Consider the following 17,439-nt stretch of genomic DNA (forward strand, 5'->3'; position numbering starts at 1 on the left):
ATCAATATGCAAAAAGCTGGAGATCAGAGAACTGAAGCCCATGACAATCTCATTGCAATTGGCTGATCGATCTATTAAATATCCTGTGGGCATACTTGAGAACATGCTTATCAAAGTGGGAAAATTCTTCATTCCAGTAGACTTTGTTGTCCTTGAGATGGAAGAAGATGTTCAAATTTCTATCATCTTGGGAAGACCATTCTTGGCAACCACCGGAGCCATCATAGACATAAAAAATGGGCGACTAACCCTCAAGGTATGAGAAGAAGAAGTGGAGTTCAACTTTGTAACACCCCTATATTTGGTAGTGCGTTCTACTGTTCCGGTGACTGGTGTCTGTCCAGACAGCTAGGATGCCTAGAATTATACTTAAATGTTAGTGAAGAGAAATAAGATAATGAAATACAATAAAGGAAAATACAAGAAAAACAAAGGAAAAATAAGAGCAATGAAATGTGATTAATTTAAACGAGCAAAAAACCATAGCGATGGGTGACCGCACCGGGAAGTTGCGGCGAGGACCGTTGACTAGCCCTGGACCGCAGAGAGCCCTGGGAAATATTTTTGGGACTTAAATAAACATTTATTGAGGTATAATTGACTTAGAAATGTCAAAGAAAAATTAATAAATTAGTACAAAGAAAAATGAAAAATCAAGAAACTAACAAAAAAATAGGTGTTATCAAAAAATCGGGAATACAAACCGAATAGGGGAATTTTGGTCATTTGACACCTAGAGTTGACTTTTGACCTAAATGTCCATTAAAAAATAAGTGGTATTAAATTTTAAAAATACCATGAAAAATAAGAAATTGGTTATATAAAATAAATAGTGAAAGAATGGTGGTAAAATTGCAAATTAAGGGACTTGGATTAATTCAATCTTTAATCCACCTTAGTGGAGCACTATGGGATTATATAAACCTAAGTGGACAAGTGGACAGCCAAAACACCTTCTTCTTTCTCTCAATTCCATTCTTGGCTTATTGAATATTCTCCCATAGAAACCACCATGGATGGCCATGTAAGAAGCTTCACTCCACCATCATCAAGCCCTCATTTCTTCTAAGTTTCTTCATTAAAGTTGCTCTACACACCTTGGGCAGATTGTAGGGAGCAAAAAGGAAAGGATTAGTTGAGGTTTGATCAAGCTCCATAAAAAGGTTAGTGTTAGTTTCTTTAAGTTTCCTTAAGTAAAAGTTGTGTTAAGCTTGAGACAAGTTAAATGGTTAAGAAATTTTGAGGAAATGCTTGAGTTTTGGTTCACCATGAATTTGGTAGCCATGGTGATGAAAGAGGTTTGATTATTCTCACATTAAATTAGTGGGAATTGATGTTGAATGAAGTGATTAGAAAGATTAACAAGTTAATTGTATGTGTATATTAATGTTAGTGTTGTATTTAGGGGTTTGAAAGGGGAATTAATTACCTTAGTAAACTGCCATGGTTGGCAGCTTGTAAACTCGTGATTTTATGTGTAAATTGATGGAAATTATTGATGAATTCTGGTGGTGATGATGTAGAGGCAATAGGTATAATTGATGATGGAAGTTATATGTAATGGTTAGGAGTGTTATGTGTATATATTGTTTAGAATTGGACATTGTGAATTGGAAGTGTAATTGGTGCATTGTCAATTGGTTATATACTACCCAAAGTGCCTATAATGTAAAGTGATGAATGGTTGTGGTATGATACAAATGCAGAATTAGGTTGGGAAGTGAAGTATAGTTGGTTGAATGTGTGATTGGTTAATGCTTCAAAAATGTGTTAAGGGCAGTATGTATTTTAGGCTATAAATGGAATTGTGTGACTCCAATTGGTATGAGGCCAATTGTAGGTGAAACTAGGCACAAAATGTGCCAACTTTCATGTTGGAAACCTACATAAATTCTATCCAGAAAGTGACATGAAAATTGACCAAATCCTGATTGGTAACATTACAAACCTGAAAATTGACCATTTGAATAGTAGTCAGTATTTTGGCCATATCTCACTCAAAACAGGTCCAAATGACCTGAAATTTATACCATGGAAAGCTTAGACAGAGAGCTACAACTCTTATGAAGAACCAAAGCCCAGAAATGACCAGAACCAAGTCAAAATGCTTGCACAAGTTGGATTACAAAAACTGGCCGAATTGAATTTGACCTAAAAATGACTTAAACTTTGCAATATAAGTGCAACTTGACCAGCATTAGTAAAATGACCATAACTTGGTCCATAGAACTCCAAATGACATGAAATCAGTCCCAAAATTTCAATAAGACATAGATCTACAATATTGGTAATTTGACCAAAACCAAAAATCAAGGGAACTAGGTCAATTAACTTGATTAAATTGGCACACTAAATCTAGAATTAGCACATTTGACCATAAAATCCAGAAAATTCAAATAAGCATATCTCCCACCAGAAGTGTCCAATTTAAATGAGCCATACCAATATGGAAAGCTAAGAAAGAGACTTAAAACATTGTTTTAGACAACTTCCTCAAATTATAAATGTATAAGATCAAAATTTAAGGTCAAGCCATTGACCTAATTAAGGACCATGCCAATATAGGACCTTTGAGTCCAAGTTAACAATTTATCTATAAAGAATTCTATAAGACTTAAAAAATGGTAAGCAAAATTTCTGGTTGTCCCTACAACATAGGGTAACAATACTTATGAAGAATGCTAGACCTCAATATGATTACAATCAGTCCAAATAAATTAGTAAAATCAGAACCGAAAATGCCTAAAAAGGAAACTAAAACTTAGATTTGACCTAGTTATGGTTAATTAACCATAACTTGAGCTATAAAACTTCAAATGGAGTGATTCAAAAAGGAAATTAAAGAAGACACAATAAGAAACAATTTAATAAAGAGAAATCTATTAAATTTACACTGTATCTTGGTCCAATAGACGGTAAACTTTGGCCATGAAATCTGGAAAATGGCAATAAAATGCATAAGCTTTAAAATGAAATTGGTAACATATACCAACACTTAGAGAATATAAAATGTGACAAATTGGGAACATTAAAATTAATTTACCTAGTGTGTATTAATGGTCAACATTGTAGGTTGACTAATAAAATGAATTGAAGGGAATAGTACCAAGAAAATTTAGATATTGGATCTTATTATTAGAAACAAGTTAACTGAGTATTGAAACACTTTAAATTGTGTGTTTCAATTGAAAAAGATATTGAGAAGCATAAGGAACATTGAGTCAAGGCCTAGAGGTGACTTAGATCAGATCTGTGCATAATACTTTTTATATTCACTGCTTTTACTAGAAAATTTATTTGGAGAAATAAGTTTTGAGATTATGACTTGGGAAATTTTATTTGAGAAAAGTTTATTGCCTATTTTAGGAATGGAAATTTGAAAATGAGGTTTGTTTGATTGTTGCCTAAATTACAATTGAACATTATAGTTTTAAATTGTTTTTGTGCATAATAACTTTAAATTATCATTTTCCCATTGAAAACTTTATTAGTATGCATTGTGTTAATTATGGATTTCGATAACTACTGTGTTGCCACTTTGTGAATGGAAAATTGACTTTGAAAATTGATTATATTTTGCATGAAATGTAACACCCTCCCTGTAGCAACTCCGAACATTCTACTGTTCCGGTGACCAGTGTCAGTCCGGACAGTTAGAACGTCCGAAAAAATATATATATATTTAAACTAATGTGAGGAACCATAATTAACTCAATTATTAGTAAGAAAAATTTAGCAAAAATTTTAGAAATAAAATACAACCAAGTTAAATGAGCCGGTGCCCTAGCGATGGGCAACTTAGTGAGAAGTTGCGGTTCTCGCAACTAGGAGCCCTAGACCCGGGGGAAAAATTATAAAATAATTTTTGGGACTCCAGAGAAGGGTTATTGAGGTTCTCATGGCATTAGAATGCCAAGAAAATACTTAGAAAAATTTTTCAATCGGTACAGACAATTTTGGCCCGTTAAGCCAAACGAAGGGCATTTTGGTCATTTCGTCTTCAGAGATGATTTTTGACCAACTTGTCCAGTTAAATAAATGATTTATATAACATAAAATATGACTAAATATTGTTAAAAAAATTTAATTGAAATTAATTAGATAAAAAATGGAAAGAAAATGAGATTTATTACCTCATGCTTATGTAAGCATGAGGTAATTAAAAAGGGATGGCCAATCAAATTAAAGGAAGACATTTATAATACATAAATTGGGCAGAAAAAGAGACAATTCTAGAAAAAATTCTGCAGCTACTCATCTTCCCAAAAGAGACGCCCCACACTCCTCCTTTCCCTCCTTCATTTTCATGCTTGCAAAGCTTGAATTCCTTAGTCTTTTCTCAATAAAACCCTAACCTAGCAACATAAAAATTTGTTCTTACATCCTAGTGAAGCTTTTGGGAGCAAGAAGAATTAAAAAGAAAGAGTTCTTGCAAGCTTTGGATTAGCTCCCTAAGAGGTTAGTGACCTAAACCTTGAATTTCACTTTAATTTCATGTTTAAGAACTATAAATATGTGTAAATGACAAAGAAATTTGATGAAACACCATTGGTATGCTAACCCTAAATTTTGGCAGCCATGGTTAGGGTAATATGGTGATGATTTTTGGGGAGTTAACATGCTAGTATGGCTGCCCTTAATGAGTATCTCATAAGGGAATTGATAAATGCAATGATAATGCATGATTTTGAAATGTTGAGTTAGGGTTTGGGTTGAGGAATGAGACGTTGATCATGTGATGATGGAAGTAGGCTTTAATGGTCAATTAGTGACCATTTGGTTTGGTTTGAATAAAAAATGAAGTGAATTGGGTTGTGGGAATTGAGATTAGTGTGGCTGCCCTAGGTGACCTGCAGAATTGGACATGAGTCCAGCAGGTTTGGGCAGCCATAACTTGAAATATAGAGGTCCAATTGGTGCAAAGTCAATTGGACATGAAACTAGACACATAATGGCACAACTTTGGTGAATAAACCATGCCCAGAAAACCAAACCAACTTGACCAAAAGTTTGCCCTAATCCGGGTGACCTGCAATCTGTCTGGGCAAAATGACCAAATGAACAGTATTTGGTCATTTGGCCATAACTCAATGTAGAAAGGTCCAATTGACCTCAAAGTTTACCAGCAGCAAGGTAACACATATATTAACAACTTTCATGAAGAAACCTGTCCCAAATTATGATCATAACCTAGTCAAATTGCCAACCAAACTTGAGTTACCAAATCTGGCAGAAACAGATTTGCCCAGAATTTTGGAATCTGTCCAATCCGGCCAGTTATGGTTTTTAAGCCATAACTTGAGTTACAAAACTCCAAATGGAGTGATTCAAAAAAGGAAATTAAACTAGACAAAATGAGAAACAACTTTCATGTTGAGCATTTTTCCAAATTTCCACTGCAAAAATGACTAATGGAACAGTAAACCCAAAGCTTGAAATCTGAAAATTTTGTCCAATTCACATTAAACTTAGAGATGGTATTGGCAACCAATACCAACAAGTTTAAAATGCAAAATGTGGTATGTTGATGATATTTAAGCTAATTTACCTATTTTCAATGCAAAAGTCAACATTTTGGTTGACCAATGAAATGAATAGTAATCATAAAAATTCAATTTCAAAGAATTACATAAATGAAAGTGTTAAATGCCCTAGTAGGCCTAATGTGATTGGTTTGGATAGGTTGGCATGCCAATAGGGTTCTGTTAGCAGTACTGCAAATGGCTTCATGCCATTCTCTATTTCATGGCTTCCCATGCCATTCTGTGACATAATAGCCTTTGGCTATGATATTGAGTTGTTATACTCGGGTTTAATCCCCGATAATTATCATAGCTTATTAGCTGTTCTGTTGCACACCGGGAGACACAATGTGACCGATGGTGTGATGGTCCGAGTTTCTTAGTACCCAGTACCAGTTTACCCATTTATCCAGTCCAGTCAACTAGTATAGGTTACTCGGGCATTATTAATAAATCTTACCAAACTTCAATTGAATAATATTGCAATAAACATTTGAGACTTAGTTCACCCAAAAATGTAAACATACATTCTGTATACATGTTTTTATTTTATTTTATTTTATTTTATATTGTCACCACTAAGCAGAATTGCTTAGCGCATCGCTTTTTCCACGCGCAGGTACTGGAGACATAGCTGGGGAGTCTAGCAGGCCTCATACAGGGTGAGCCTTTATATCTGCAATTAGAGTTCAGAGTCACCTCACATTGCAGTGCATTAGGTAGGACATTAGGCCATTTTGATATTTTGATATTTTGATATTTTATATTTTGTAACCTTCTATAATGTATATTATAAATTCATGTAATTATGCTTTTGATGTAAGTATCTATGGAATATGTTCAGTAATAAATTGAGCATTTTTCATTGAGTTGATTGTGTTTTGAATTGAATTGAATTTTTGAGATACTGAAGTGAATTGAGAAATTGTTGAGAATATATTGGAGGTTGATTGAGAATAATGTGATGATATTATTGGAAGTGTTTTTAACAGGTTCAGAAGAACTGTTTTTCCAATTTATAGCCGGCACTCTGTCGGATTTTCTATAAAATTTGTGGAAAAATTTAGATTTATCAAAAAATTATAAATAAATGAATTAAAAAGGATTAATTGAAATTGAAACATGAATTGGTGTTCCGACACACTGAGTGGTATAACTTGCTCGGCTACACTGTAGACGGGTAAAGGGTGTCACATTTAGTGGTATCAGAACATCGGTTTAGGCGTTTCTGAGTCTAGATAGAGTGCATACCATTGCATTGCATTTGTAAGTGTTGAGGTGACACTGATGCAGATCTGTTTGTTTTCTTATTTTGAATAGGATATGGATCCTGCTTCTCAAAGAGCAGTTGATTAAGAGGTGGAGAGTCATGCTCCACCAAGGGTGAGTCCAAAGGCGGGAGAATCTGCTCCACCAGCAGCTGAGGCACCTGCTCAACCTCAGTTTGCTCTATTCCAGCAAATGACGAATTCTATCGGCAAATGATGGGAGCAATTCCACCACCACAACCACAGCCACAACCTCCACTAGCCCCACAGAAGTCCCATTTGGAGAAATTACGAAAACATGGGGCTGTAGACTTCTTTGGAAAGAGGGAGGATGATCCCATGGCTGCAGAAAATTGGTTGGACAGAACCATCAGAGTATTGAAACAGCTAAACTGCACCCCCGACCAGAACCTGGTGGGTGCTGTGTCCCTACTTCAGGATGATGCATATCAGTGGTGGGACACAGTAACCAGTGAGGTGCAACCTGAACGGATCACCTGGGAATTCTTCCTCATAGAGTTCAGGAAGAAATATATTAGTAAAGTGTATTTAGAAGAGCGAAGAAGAGAATTCATCAATTTGAGACAGAGACAGTTGTCAGTGGCTGAGTATGAGCATGAGTTTGTTAGACTGAGCTGGTATGGGAGGGAGATAGTCCCTACCGAGGCAGAGAGGTGCAGACGGTTTAAGGAAGGGCTCAATGACAACATCAAAGTCATGATCACAGCACTGGAGATCACGAATTTTTCTAAACTGGTGGATGCTGCATCAAAAGTGGAAAGGGTTAGAATCAATGAACAAAATAGAAGGAAAAGACAGCAGAAGAGAGGTTCGGGTCAGTCCAGTGCATTCTCTACTCCCAACAAGAAGAGTAAGGGTCCTCCTGCTCAGAGTTCAGGACCACCACAGGGTCAGGGTCAGTCTTAGGGGCCCAAACCACAGTTTACACCTAGGAGAGGCCAGTCCACACTATCAATGGCCAGCTCTCCAGGGACGGTGTTTAGGGGACCAGCCCCTGCATCTTCTCCCCGTCGATCTTGCCGAAGTGGCATAAAGGGGAGTGTTGGCGAGTGACCGGTGCATGCTTACAGTGTGGATCGACAGAACACCAGATCAAGAATTGTCCGAAAAGGACTACTACTGTTGCTCCAACACAAACTGACAGACCTACTTCTGCACCACAAAGAGGTAGGAAGCCTGGTAAACCTGAGGCAGTTGGTCCATCACTGAGGCCTACATCTAAGTCAACTGAGAGGCCAGACACTAGAATACCAGCCAGGGCTTATGCCATCAGAGCTCAAGAGGAGCAAGATGCCCCTCATGTCATCAGGCGTACGTTTTCCCTCTACAACACTTTTGTACATGCATTGGTGGATCCAGGATCCACTCATTCCTACATTTGCATCAAACTACCCATAGAGAGTTCTAGTAGAGGAGAGTGATCAAGACATTCTGGTCACAAATCCACTAGGCCACAGTGTGATAGTGAATAAGGTGTATAAAGGTTGCCCGTTGAGGATTCAGGGGTATGAATTCTCGGCAGACCTAATTGAATTGCCCTTCCACGAGTTTGATGTGATTTTGGGAATGGACTGGTTGTCACGTCATCAGGCAATAGTTGATTGTAAATTGAAGAGAATTTCTCTGAAAACTTCTGAGGGTAATGAGATCACTGTTGTGGGTGAAAGGACAGATTTTCTGTCCAATGTTATCTCAGCTACAGTTGCAAGAAGAATGATGAGAAAAGGCTGTGAAGCTTACCTAGCACACGTGGTTGATACTAGGCAAGCTAAGCCAAACCTGAATGATATATCCACAGTAAGAGACTTCCCAGATGTATTTCCTGAAGAGTTGCCTGGTTTACCACCAGAAAGGGAAGTCGAGTTTGCTATTGAGGTAATGTCGGGTACAGCACCCATTTCCATTGCTCCTTATAGGATGGCACCCACTAAATTGAGGGAGTTGAAAACTCAGTTGCAAGAGTGGCTTGATAAGGGGTTCATACGCCCCAGTGTGTCACCATGGGAAGCTCCGATTTTGTGAATAAAAAGGATGGAACTTTGAGATTGTGTATTGATTACCGGTAGTTGAATAAAGTAACTGTGAAGAATAAATATCTATTGCCCAGAATTGACGATCTGTTTGATCAGTTGAAGGGAGCCGGTGTATTTTCAAAAATTAACCTCAGATCAGGGTATCATCAGTTGAGGGTAAAGGATGCAGATGTGTCAAAAACTGCATTCAGAACCTGGTATGGGCACTATGAATTTCTAGTGATGTCGTTTGGGTTAACAAATGCACCAGCAGCATTTATGGACCTTATGAACCGTATCTTCCATCCATACTTAGATCGGTTTGTAGTGGTATTTATTGATGATATTCTGGTGTATTCCAAGACCAGGGAAGAACATGATGAACATTTGAGGATTATTCTGCAAACCCTGTGAGAAAAGAAGCTGTATGCTAAGTTGTCCAAGTGTGACTTCTGGATGAGTGAAATCTCTTTCCTTGGACACATAGTATCAGCAGAGGGGATTAGAGTGGATCCCAAAAAGATAGAAGCAGTGATGGAATGGAAGCCTCCCAGAAATACAACTAAGGTCAGAAGTTTCTTGGGGCTAGCTGGGTATTACAGAAGATTTGTGAAGGGATTTTCCTTAATAGCTGCTCCAATGACCAAGTTGTTACACAAGAATGTCAGATTTAACTGGAATGACAAATGTCAGGCTAGTTTTGAGAGGTTAAAGGCTATGTTGACAGAGGCACCAGTGTTGACAGAGGCACCAGTGTTAACACAGCCAGTGTCGAGAAAGGACTTTGTGGTCTACAGTGATGCCTCACATGATGGGCTAGGCTGTGTATTGATGCAAGAGGGGAAAGTGGTCGCTTATGCTTCCAGGCAGTTAAGGCCACATGAACAGAACTACCCTACTCATGACCTGGAGTTAGCAGCGATTATCTTCGCACTGAAGATATGGAGGCATTATTTATATGGTGAAAAATGCTACATCTATACAGACCACAAGAGTCTAAAATATTTGCCAACCCAGAAGGTGTAACACCCTCCCGGTAGCAACTCCGTACATTCTACTGTTCCGGTGACCGATGTCGGTCTAGACAGCTAGAATGTTCGGAAAAATATTTAAACTAAAGTCAAGAACCAAAATTAACTCAAATATTAATAAGAAAAATTTAGGAAAAATTTTAGAAATAAAATACAACCAAGTCAAATGAGCCGGTGCCCAAGCGATAGGTAACCCAGAGAGAAGTTGCGGTTCTCGCAACGAGGAGCCCTAGACCCGGGAAAAAATTCATAAAATAATTTTTGGGACTCCAGAGAAGGGTCATTGAGGTTCCTATGGCATTAGAATGCCAAGAAAATATTTAGAAAAATATTACAATCGGTACAGACAATTTTGACCCGTTAAGCCAAACGGAGGGCATTTTGGTCATTTCGCCTTCAGAGACGATTTTTGGCCGACTTTTCCAGTTGAGTAAATAATTATTACGAAATAAAATATGAATTAATATTGATGAAAAATTAATTGAAAGTTAGTAGAAAAGAAAAGAAAAGAAAATGCAATAAAATGCCAAATATGGCATATTGTGATGTCATTTAAAAAGCTTCTTCCAATCACAATTAAACAACCCTTTAATTAACTAATAAAAGAGACCAAAGGAGACCAAAAATTCTGGTCATCTTCTTCTTCTTCTTCAGCCAAAACGTGACCTCCCCTTTTCCATAACCCTCCATGAAAGTTTCCTTTAATTTCTTCCATTTCCCATGAAATTCCACTACTAAACCCTAAGTCACCTTCACTAAAACTTGTCCCCACATCACAAGGCAACTCTAGGAAGCCACAAAGAGGAGAAATTTTAGAGTTTTCACAAGCTCAATAAGTTGAGCAAAGAGGTTAGTGCTTAATTATGCATGTATATCTCTTGTTCCATGTTAAGGACTTAAAAATGAGTATGAAATTATGGATTAAATGAATGAAACTTATGGGTATGTATGCCATGGATTTCGGCTGCCCTAAGGAAGGAATAGGATTGAGTGTTTGTGATGGACTTGGAGTGAACTAGAAACCATGTTTAAAGTGTATAAATATAAGGATAATGAACTAGTAGTTAATTAAGGTAAGTTGTGAAAATTCATAATGGGAATTAGGGTTTTAAGGGTGAAAATTGGACTTGGCATTTGAATTGATTAATGGACATTCTAGTGGTCAATTAGTGACCATTTAAGGCAAGTTAATCATAATTTGAAGTGAGTTAATGCATGGCAAAGTGAATGTGCAGGCTGCCTAAAGATAGCAGCAGGGTGACTGAAATTTCAGTCCACTTGGACTGCCATATCTTTGGCTGTGTTGGTCCAATTGGTGTTTGGCCAATTGGACATGAAACTAGGCTTATAATGGCACATTTTTGCTGAAGAAACCATGCCCAAAAGACCAAAGCAAGTGGACCAAAAGTTGGCCCCAATCCGGATACCCTGCAACAGCACCTGCAGAAATGACCAAATGAACAGTTACTGTTCATTTGGCCATAACTCACTGTAGAAATGGTCAATGGACCTGAAATTTTTACAGCAACAAGTTAAGACCTAGATAAACAACTTTTATGAAGAAACCTACCCCAAATTATGAACAGAACCTAACCCAAATGGCAGCCACAATCACTGTTCATGGTACTGTAGATTTGGTAAATTCTGCAGATTTGAAATCCGGCCAGCTGTGGTTTTTGGACCATATCTAGAGCTACAAAACTCCAAATAGAGTGATTCAAAAAAGGAAATTCAACTAGACAAAATAAAGAACAACTTTCACGTTTACCATTTCTTCAAATTCCCACTGTAACAGTCATTAATGGAACAGTGAAGTTTACGTACAAAAACTGAAAAATTCTGCTCACTTGGTTTAAACTTAGAAATGGTATTAATGCTTAATGCCAAGAAGTTTTCAATGCAAAATGTGGTATGTTGGGAGTGTCAAAACCAATGTACCTATTTTCTATCCAAAAGTCAACATTTTTGTTGACCAATGAGGTGAATAGTGACACCAAAACTTGAAAATTCAAAATTTGAAATTAGAAATGCATCTAGGGGACTTTAAATTGCAATTGGCAATTAATACTAGCAAATATAAAACTAAAAATGTGGGATCTTGGTGTAATTAGAATTAATATATCCATTAAGTATAAAAAGGTCAACATTTTGGGTTGACTAGTAAGGTGAATAGTAATCAAAATGATTAGTAAATTAAGATGAAGACCTAGAACCAATTCTAAGCTTAAATGCTTAGAATTGTATGACAAATGTGGATTATGCATCCTAGTCAAAATTGTAAAAAAGAAATTAAGGCCATAAATTTGAAATCCATTAAATATTCATGGATTAATTGAAACATGAAAAAAATAAGTCACTTAATTGATGTGAATAGATAGTTAGAGCTTATATGCCCATCACAAATGGAATTCATAAAATATTAGTAACTCAACTTGAAATATAAAATTTGTAATTACATAAGTAGATTCTTGAATGTATAAATGAGAAAGGAAAAAAATATTTTGAATACAATGGTACATGTGAACCATTGTTTAGAATTGTGATCAATATGAATAACATAATGAATAAATAAATAAACCATATTAATGTATAAATGAGACATTAGTTCTCATTATTGTAGAGAGGAGGAGTATTTTGAGTAAAATGGTATAAAAGGATAATTGATGTGAATTGTGATCATATAAATGATCAAATGAATGTATGAATTATAATTGAAATTTATCATGAAATAATAAATTCATAAAACACAATATATTAATATTTAATGATATTAGGTGCCCTTGTATTACCTAGACATGTGTGTCAGATTGGATAGTTTGGCATCCAATAGGGTATTGTTTTAGCAGTACTGCGAAAGGCTTTATGCCTGTATTCATGGCTTTGTGCCCGTATTCATGGCTATACGCCCGCATTCATGGCTTTATGCCAACATTCATGGCTTTTATGCCCGATTATGTGATATCATAGCTTTTAGCTATATTGACTGCATACGTGGTTAACGTTCTGCGTCCCATGGTATGACGGCCCGAGGCACCGCGGTGCCCAGTGCCAACGACCCGTTATCGATCCAATCATCCAAAGATAGGTTACTTGGGCAACCAAATGAATGGAAAAGTATAACTGTGAACTGATTATTAAAGAAAATATGAAAATTAAGTATCAGGAATGATTACAAAAATACAAGGAAGCTCAAGATCATGAAAAAAAAAAAATAACGAAATGCATGAAGAAGTTAATATCATAAAACATGATTAGCCCTCGACTAAACAATAAGTTAGTAATTACTCATTTCTTATGAACACAATAGCAAGGAAATTATTATTTTTATTTGCATATTATATTTTCTTGTATTATTGGCACCACTAAGCTTTATGCTTAGCGCGTCGCTTTTGCAACGCGTAGGTACTGAAGATTTGGACAGAGGGCCCAGTAGACCACAGATTCGGTAAGGCAGTTCACAGTTCTGCATAGTGTCCGTGTCACCTCACCGTCTACAGTGCATTGGTAGGACACTAGGCTTCATTTTGATATTTTGTAATTGATTTTTATTTTCCTTTGTGTAAATGAAACTTATGTAATGTATTTTGATTTTCATGTAAATAATGCAAAATTGTGTTTGTAAATGGAAAAGTGAATATTGATCTGTGACTGTTACATGACTATCAAATGTGATGAATGATTGAGAAACGAATGGTTGAAAAATATTGAGATTTTGATATTGGAGTTTGTGAATAGATGAATATGATTATTAGAAGTGTTTTTCACAGGTTCCGAAGAACTGTTTTCTCCATTTTTAGCCGGTACTCCGCCGGATTTTCTTTAAAATTTTCGGAACCTCAAATAAATTACAATTTCAATAAATGAATTATATTTCACAAGTTATATTCAAAACTACGATAAAAATGAATTAAGATAAAATAGAGTGCTCCGGCACACTGAGTGGCATAACTTGCTCGGCTACACTGTAGTCGGGTAAGGGGTGTCACAGAAGGAGCTCAATCTTAGACAGAGGTGATCGATTGAGTTCCTAAAGGACTATGATTGTGTGATAGATTATCATCCTGGGAAGGCAAATGTAATTGCTGATGCTTTGAGCAGGAAGTCCATCACAGCTTTAAGATCACTCAATGCCTGTCTGTCCTTAGCTTAAGATGGAGCTATTTTGGCTAAGTTGCAAGTGAGGCTAACCCTACTACAGCAAATACAAGATGGGCAGAAGGCAGATGAAAAACTAATGGCAATTATGGCTAAAATTCCTGAGGGGAAGGAAACTGAATATGAGATGAAAGCAGATGGGTGTCTATACTACAGAGGAAGAGTGTGTATACAAGATGATGGGGAACTGAAGACTAGTATTCTGAAAGAAGCACACACGAGTGTTTATGCTATGCACCCGGGAAGCACAAAAATGTATAATGATTTGAAGCCTCATTATTGGTGGCCTGGTATGAAGAGGGATATAGCTGACTATGTGACTAAATGCTTGACATGTCAGCAAGTTAAGGCAGAACATCAAGTTCCATCGGGTTTGTTACAGCCTATAAACATACCTGAATGGAAATGGGACTGGGTCACTATGGATTTTGTTAGTGGTCTACATCTCACCCAAAGGAAGCATGATGCAGTGTGGGTGATAGTGGACAGATTGACGAAGTCAGCACATTTTCTGCTAGTTAGGACTGACTACTCACTGGAGCAGCTAGCAGAATTATATATCAGTGAGATAGTTAGGCAGCATGGAATCCCACTTTCCATCATATCTGACCGAGACCCAAGGTTTACATTGAGATTTTGGAAAAAGTTACAAGAAGCCTTGGGCACACAACTCCGCTTTAGCACGGCTTTCCATCCTCAGACAGATGGGCAATCAGAAAGAGTAATCCAGGTAAACAACTGAAACCAATTGAACTAATGCAAATATTGAACTGAAATGATAATAATAACATGAAATATATGTCAGATCCTGGAGGATATGCTAAGGAGTTGTGTCATTGAGTTTGAGGGGAGTTGGGATAGATATCTCCCACTGGCAGAATTCACATACAACAATAGCTACCAAGCTAGCATTCAAATAGGTCCGTATGAAGCACTGTATGGGAGGAAATATAGAACTCCAGTGTGCTGGACTGAATTGGGCAAAGACAAACTGGTAGGGCCAGACCTGGTGAAACAGACTGAGGAAAAAAGTGAAAATAATCAAAGCCAACCTGAAGATTGCCTCTGATAGACAGAAGTCTTATGCCGACCTAAAGAGAAAAGAAATAGAATATGCGGTTGGTGACAAAGTGTTCCTCAAGGTGTCACCGTGGAAGAAGCTACTAAGGTTTAGAAGAAAAGGTAAATTGAGCCCTAGGTTTATTGGCCCATATAAAGTCATTGAACGTGTGGGACCAGTAGCCTACAGGCTAGCTTTACCACCAGAGCTGGACACGATCCACAATGTGTTCCACGTGTCTATGCTAAGAAGATACCGCTCAGATCCTTCACATGTCATCTCCATAGAAGAAATTGAAGTACAACCAGATTTGACATATGAAAAGGAACCCATACGGATCCTGGCTCGGGAAGTAAAAGAGTTGAGGAATAAGCAGATTCCACTGGTGAAAGTGCTTTGGAGGCACCACAACACCGAGGAGGCAACTTGAAAAAGTGAAGAGACGATGAGGCAACAGTTCCCTCAACTGTTTGCATCAGGTAAATTTCGAGGACGAAATTTAAATTAGGGGGGAAGAGTTGTAACAACCTCCCAGTAGCAACTTCGAACATTCTACTGTTCCGGTGACCAGTGTCGGTCCGGATAGCTAGAACGTTCGAAAAAAATATATATATTTAAACTAAAGTGAGGAACCATAATTAACTCAAATATTAGTAAGAAAAATTTAGCAAAAATTGTAGAAATAAAATACAACAAAGTTAAATGAGCCGGTGCCATAGCGATGGGTAACCTAGTAAGAAGTTGCGGTTCTCGCAACTAGGAGCCCTAGACCCGAGGGAAAAATTATAAAATAATTTTTGGGACTCCAGAGAAGGGTTATTGAGGTTCTCATGGCATTAAAATGCCAAGAAAATACTTAGAAAAATTTTTCAATCGGTACAGACAATTTTGGCCCGTTAAGCCAAACAGAGGGCATTTTGGTCATTTCGTCTTCAGAGATGATTTTTGACCAACTTGTCCAGTTAAATAAATAATTTATATAACATAAAATATGACTAAATGTTGTTAAAAAAATTTAATTGAAATTAATTAGATAAAAAATGGAAAGAAAATGAGATTTATTACCTCATGCTTATGTAAGCATGAGGTAATTAAAAAGGGATGGCCAATCAAATTAAAGGAAGAGATTTATAATACATAAATTGGGCAGAAAAAGAGACAATTCTAGAAAAAATTCTACAGCTACTCATCTTCCCAAAAGAGACGCCCCACACTCCTCCTTTCCCTCCTCCATTTTCATGCTTGCAAAGCTTGAATTCCTTAGTCTTTTCTCAATAAAACCCTAACCTAGCAACATAAAAATTTGTTCTTACATCCTAGTGAAGCTTTTGGGAGCAAGAAAAATTAAAAAGAAAGAGTTCTTGCAAGCTTTGGATTAGCTCCCTAAGAGGTTAGTGACCTAAACCTTGAATTTCACTTTAATTTCATGTTTAAGAACTATAAATATGTGTAAATGACAAAGAAATTTGATGAAACACCATTGTTATGCTAACCCTAAATTTTGGCAGCCATGGTTAGGGTAATATGTTAATGATTTTTGGGGAGTTAACATGCTAGTATGGCTGCCCTTAATGAGTATCTCATAAGGGAATTGATAAATGCAATGATAATGCATGATTTTGAAATGTTGAGTTAGGGTTTGGGTTGAGGAATGAGACTTTGATCATGTGATGATGGAAGTAGGCTTTAATGGTCAATTAGTGACCATTTGGTTTGGTTTGAATAAAAAATGAAGTGAATCGGGTTGTGGGAATTGAGATTAGTGTGGCTGCCCTAGGTGACCTGCAGAATTGGACATGAGTCCAGCAGGTTTGGGCAGCCATAACTTGAAATATAGAGGTCCAATTGGTGCAAGGCCAATTGGACATGAAACTAGACACATAATGTCACAACTTTGGTGAATAAACTATGCCCAGAAAACCAAACCAACTTGACCAAAAGTTTTCCCTAATCCGGGTGACCTGCAATCTGCCTGGGCAAAATGACCAAATGAACAGTGTTTGGTCATTTGGCCATAACTCAATGTAGAAAGGTCCAATTGACCTGAAATTTTACCAGAGACAAGGTAACATATAGACCAACAACTTTCATGAAGAAACCAGACCCAAATTATGACCATAACCTAGTCAAATTGCCAACCAAACTTGAGTTACCAAATCTGGCAGAAACAGATTTGCCCAGAATTTTGGAATCTGTCCAATCCGGCCAGTTATGGTTTTTAGGCCATAACTTGAGCTACAAAACTCCAAATGGAGTGATTCAAAAAAGGAAATTCAACTAGACAAAATGAGGAACAACTTTCATGTTGAGCATTTTTCCAAATTCCCACTGTAAAAATGACTAATGGAACAGTAATCCCAAAGCTTGAAA

Source organism: Hevea brasiliensis, chromosome 2 (assembly GCF_030052815.1).
Source record: "Hevea brasiliensis isolate MT/VB/25A 57/8 chromosome 2, ASM3005281v1, whole genome shotgun sequence".
Classification (NCBI taxonomy): Eukaryota; Viridiplantae; Streptophyta; class Magnoliopsida; order Malpighiales; family Euphorbiaceae; genus Hevea; species Hevea brasiliensis.